The sequence below is a fragment of the Mastomys coucha genome, chromosome X (assembly GCF_008632895.1).
Source record: "Mastomys coucha isolate ucsf_1 chromosome X, UCSF_Mcou_1, whole genome shotgun sequence".
In the NCBI taxonomy this organism is placed as follows: Eukaryota; Metazoa; Chordata; class Mammalia; order Rodentia; family Muridae; genus Mastomys; species Mastomys coucha.
Window position 1 is genome coordinate 101,656,911 of NC_045030.1, and position 5,754 is coordinate 101,662,664.

Here is a 5,754-nt window from a genome sequence, read left to right on the forward strand (position 1 = left end):
TTAACCCCTCACTGTCCTTTGAGGTTTCTATTTTACTTGTTGGAAGCTGGGGAAAGAAAAAAAGATTGGGAGGAGAGCTGCCTCAGCTTCCAGTTCAGCCCCAGACTGCAGTGGGTCGGCTTTCTGCTCCATCTTTCAGCCACTCTGAAGGAGGAGCCTGGGAAGGTAGAGTTAGGTGCAGGCTTACTGATCATTCTGTACGTCTCTGGGGACATACGTGTCAATCACATAGGACAACCCTTACCAAAGATTGTAATCCTAAAGAGGAATCCAGCCTTCGGTAGATAAAGGAGAAAATAGAGAACCCAGGCAGAGCTAAGAAGCTGCTGGACTCAGATGAAAGAATGGATGTTCACCTGAGCCGGAGGCCCTATGTCATCCATGTTCCTGCCTGCCCTCACAGCATGTTTTCTGGACTAGATTAAATGTAGCCAGAAGATGTGTAAAGGGAGCTGGCTACACTTGTCTCCTTTAGGCTGCTTCCTGTAGTCTAGTTTGCTTCTTAATGCTCAGTTATCACGTCTCTGCCAAGTTTCTTATCCCACAGGTAAAGCTGCCTGGAAGTAGCAGTGTAACCTAGGTTTTAATAGGCTCTGTGTGCAGTAAACACCCATAAGCCTGAGTATTGCATCAAAGGATGGAGATTTCCGAACCACATACATTGAGGTGTGGTGGTTGGGTGGGGGCTGAGTTTGTATCTTCTATGGTAGAGAATATTTGCAGCTTGAGGACACAAGGAAGGTGGCAAGAGATACTAGCACCTTCCTTTCCAGCATCCCCAACTCTCCCTGTAGAGACCCCTTGCTTGAATCCCATCCACAGTTCATTTGCATTGTCCAGGCTTGCCCCTCTAACCTCTGCATGGAATGTAGCCAAGGAACAGGAAAGAGGCAACATGCATTTTGCCCATGCCGGGATAAAGAGTAAATGGAGACACGAATCCTACCCCCTCCTTGGCTTTTGTTTCTGATTTCTACCATTTCAGAAATCAGCACACATATGGTAGAAATTTAGACTTTCCCATTGCACTGATAGACCATGTAATCCACTGCCCGGTTGCTGGGCTGTGGTATAATCCCTCTGGCAACTGGAACATTCTACTAAGAGACTTGTACCCTTGTCTTACGCTATCAGATTATTTAACTGCTTCCAGTTTCTCCTCTTTGTTATAAAGCATTCTCCACCCACTGCCTTGCCTTCATCAGTTTACCCACAGTGCTTGCTCTGATGGTCAAAGACAACAAGGGCTGAGTGACACTGAAAATGTAGAAGGTTAACAAACACATCATGGGTGAGACCGGGGAGCAGGCAAGTGTGAAAAACAGACAATCACAATGGTTTATACTGTCCACATATCTGTGAGTAGTGCTAGTGGGGGCATGTAATCACAGTAAATACAATGATTGTGGCACTTGTCAGTCTTAGATGTCTCTAGGCAGATTGGGAACTGCAGAGTCATTGGCTTTCAACTGTATGACAATTCCTAGAGGAAGTTGAGTTCATTTTACATATTTATTAATTTGTGTGTGTGAGTGTGTGCATGTGCATGTGTGTTCGTGTGTGTGTGTGTGTGTGTGTGTGTGTGTGTGTGTATGCATGGCATTGCACAAGTGTGGAGGTCAGAAGACAACTTTAGGGAGTTCTTTCCTTTATGAGGCTCTGGGGGAAAGAACTCAGGTTGTCAGGCTTGGTGGAAGGTGCCTTTAAATAATGAGCCTACTTGTTTTCCAAGTTGTGATATTTAAGAAATAACCCAAGAGAAGTTATAAGGTGGGTTGTTAATTAAGAGCACAATCTTCCACAGGACAAGGGTACAATTCCCATTACCTACACACAGCTCACAGCCACCTATTAAGTCCAGTTCCAGGGACTCTACTGCCATCTTCTGGCCTCTTTAGGTACTGTATGCACATGGTACACAGGCATACATGCAAGCAAAACACCAATTCACACAAAAATTTTAAAGGGGATAGTGGTGAAAAGGTCATCAGTTAAGAGCACTTGTTTTTGCAGAGGACCTGGATTCAGTTGTCAGCACCCACAGGGTACTCACAGATGTCCATATCTGCACTCCCAGGGGCTCCGACACCTTCCGAGGTAGCACTTGGAGACCTCATGCTGCTCAGATGTACATGTGAACAAAACACTCATACACACAAATACACCTTAAATTTTAAAATTTTAATTAATTTATTTAATGCATATGAGTGCTCTATCTGCATGTACACATGCATGCCAGAAGAGGGCACCAGATTTCATTAAAGATAGTTATGAGCCACCATGTGGGTGCTAGGAATTGAACTCAGGATCTCTGGAAGAACAGACAGGGCTTTTAACTGCTGAGCCATCTCTCCAGCCCATAACTTTTTTAAAGAGCAAAATGAAAAGAAAATTAGGCCAACAATATGACCTTAAGGGTTTGCAACCTGGGGTGGAAGTGGGATTATTGGGTTATTTCTCCCCCACCTTTCTAACACACATTGGATGAATGGTAATCCTGTCCTCAATACTAGAAATGTATAAACAGTAGTTACATTTTATGCGCCAGGTACTCTGTTATATGCCTTAATGACAAAGCCTTGGCTTACGCTGACTCAATTTATAACGTTTTGGACAATCCAATGGGAAGTAATCAATACATAAATGGTAGAAATTTTGACTTTTTCTAGTCTACTGATGGGCTGTGGGATCTTGTCAGGATGCTGGGCTGTGGTGTAATCACCCTGGCAGCTGGAATATTCTACTAAGAGACTTAGGCCCCTGTCTTCTGCTACCAGACTATTTAAACAATGGACACCAAAGAATCAAAATTTCCACCAGGCGGTGGTGGCACATGCCTTTAATCACAGCACTTAGGAGGCAGAGGCAGGTGGATTTCTGAGTTCAGGGCCAGCCTGGTCTACAGAGAGAGTTCCAGGACAGCCAGGGCTATACAGAGAAACCCTGTCTCGGGAAAAAAAAAAAAAAAGAATCAAAAATTTCCAGTAATCTTTCTCATGCTAGGAGAAGGGAAAGCAGGAAGTCCTGATGGCAGCCAAAGGAGGAACTTGTTTACCAGGGAAAGATTCCATATAGTTCTGGCAATTTATCAGACCATGTTGTTATGTTGTTGGATAGACTGACTCAAACCACACCTTCAAAGGGCTACTTAGGTATACATACATGCTTCTTGCCCTTCATTGGAATTTTAATTTCATGTCAGCACCCCAGAAAATGGACTTGGGGGTCATTGGGCCCTTTATTTGTTTCACTTCTCAAAGTGATCACATTGAATAAGTCTCCTTTCTCAACTTTCTCTAACGCTTGTCTTTAGTTGGTGTATTGGAGACAAGCAGCTAAGACTAACTTGTTGAGATTGCCAGAGGCGCCGCAGCTTTTCCCTAAGTACTCCTGGTAACAGTGCAAGTGAGCCTAGCTCCTACTCAGCTGGAGGATCATGACCACCAGGGAGAACACTAGGATTCCACACTATATTGAACTATGATGTTTGATAGGTTCAGTATACTAAGGACCTTTTTAACCTAGGATATTTCCAACTTATGAGGTTGGATTGGAGCTCCTGAGCCTTCTGCTCCTGCTCTGAGTGTTGGGTTTACAGGGCTATGTCACCATGCTTAGCTATATGTCACTCAGTTCCCATGGTAGAGCTACGGATATAGTTCAGTAGATAGCAGTTGCCTAGCATGTATGAGGCTGTGGATTCAATCCTCAGCACCACAAATAAATCACAATGATCTTCTCATGATACTATTATTATTATTATTATTATTATTATTAATCAGTTTTTTTCAAGGCAGGGTTTCTCTGTGTAATGAAGCCCTGGCTGTCCTGGAATTTAGTGAGTACTTTGTAGACCGGGCTGTAGGCTGGCCTTGAACTCAGAGATCCACGTGCCTCTGATGGTATAGGTATTATTATGCTGCCTTTTGTTTTGACACAGGGTTTCTCTGTATAGCTCTGGATGTCCTGGAATTTGCTCTGTACACCAGACTGGCCTCAAGTTCACAGAGATCTGCTGGCCTCTGCCTCCCAAGTGCTGGGATTGAAGGTGTGCCCCACTGCAGCTATCTCATCCCTCTTATTTTTAAAAATTATTTATTTTGGGAGGGGGGAGGGAATAGAGTTTTTTTTTGCAGAGGGGAAACCTAGAAAGGGGATATCATTTGAAATGCAAATAAAGAAAATATCTACTAAAAAAAGAAACTACAAGGTCTGCTGAAGAAATGAACAAATGAATGAATGAGTGAATGAATAAATAAAAATTATTTATTTTGTTATTTTTATGTGTCTGTCTGTGTATGTGTATGCTGCCTATGCATGCATTCCTTGTAGAAGCCAGAAGAGAACATTAGGTCCCCTATACCTAGAGTGGTTGTGAGCCCCCTGAAGTGGGTGTTGAGCCATCTCTCCAGCCCTATCCTGTCCATTTTCCAGGTAAGAAAGCTGTGATTCAAAGAGATAAAGTGTCCTGCTCCAAGATCATTAGAGTGGTTGAAAGCAGAAGAGTTGGGATTTGAACACTGGCAGTCATGTAGAGCTTATGGTGATGGTTTATATATGCTTGGCTTAGGAAGTGGCACTATTTGGAGGTGTGGCCCTGTTGGAGTAGGTGTGTCACTGTGGGTGTGGGCTTTAATACCCTAGTCCTGCTGCCTGGTAGTCAGTATTCTGCTAGCAACCTTCAGATAAAGATGTAGAACTCTCAGCTGCTTCTGCCCCATGCCTGCCTGGATGCTGCCGTGTTCCCACCTTGAGGATAATGGATTGAATCTCTGAGCCTGTAAGCCAGCTCCAACTAAATGTTGTTCTTTTAAGAGTTGCCTTGGTCATGGTGTCTGTTTACAGCAGTAAAACCCTAACTAAAACACTTATGAATGTAATTTGAATGCTCGTCTCAGTCTTCTAGTTGGAAAGTTATAGAAGTAGGACTCACTTTGCAACACAAGAGAAAGCAGAGCAGGGAGAGTTCGAAGTTTAAGAGCACAGGGTAAAGCAGAAGATCCCAGAAGTAGCAGCAGAGCCCCTGGCTGGCTGTTTTGGCAGTTAGGCAGACCAAACTTGTGGGTGTGCAAAATGCCCAGAGGAAGCCCAGACAGGCAGGTGGGGTGGTTGACAGCTACAGTATCTGGCAGCCAGTGACAGAGGCCCTGCCATGGGCTTTGAGCTTCTCGAACAGGATGTCAAAAGGTCTAGGAAGAACTAGATGGAACATTATTCCTATAAAGACAGAGGTGCTTCACAGGACACCAAGGTAGGACTCGAGCTGGGAAGATCAGATTAGATGTTTAAGGTAGGGGCTTTTATCCAACAGACAAGAAATGACCCAGTTATTAGAGCTAAGGACAAGCTCCATTGATTAACCTTTCCAACTACTGATTTTTTTTCAACAATCTTTGGCACTTATGTTCCAAATGCTGTGCCAGGAACTGGGCCAAGGCACATTCCAATAAAGGAGTAAAACCTGTAAAGCAGGCATGTACAATGCTGTATGATAAGTTCTGGCTTAGAGGTGCAGACTGAGGGGGTGGGGTAGGGAGGTTCACTATTGAGAGAGTTTAAAAAGACTATATTGACCACAAATTGGAGGCCAGCCTGGGATACACGGTAAGAGACAGTCTCAGAAAACATATATGATAGGTGGTGAGATGGCTTGGCAGGTAAAGGTATTTGCACCAACCCAGAGAGGACTTGAGTTCTATCCCCAGGGCCCAAATGGTAGAAGGAGAAAACCGACTCTACAAGTTGTGTGTTCTC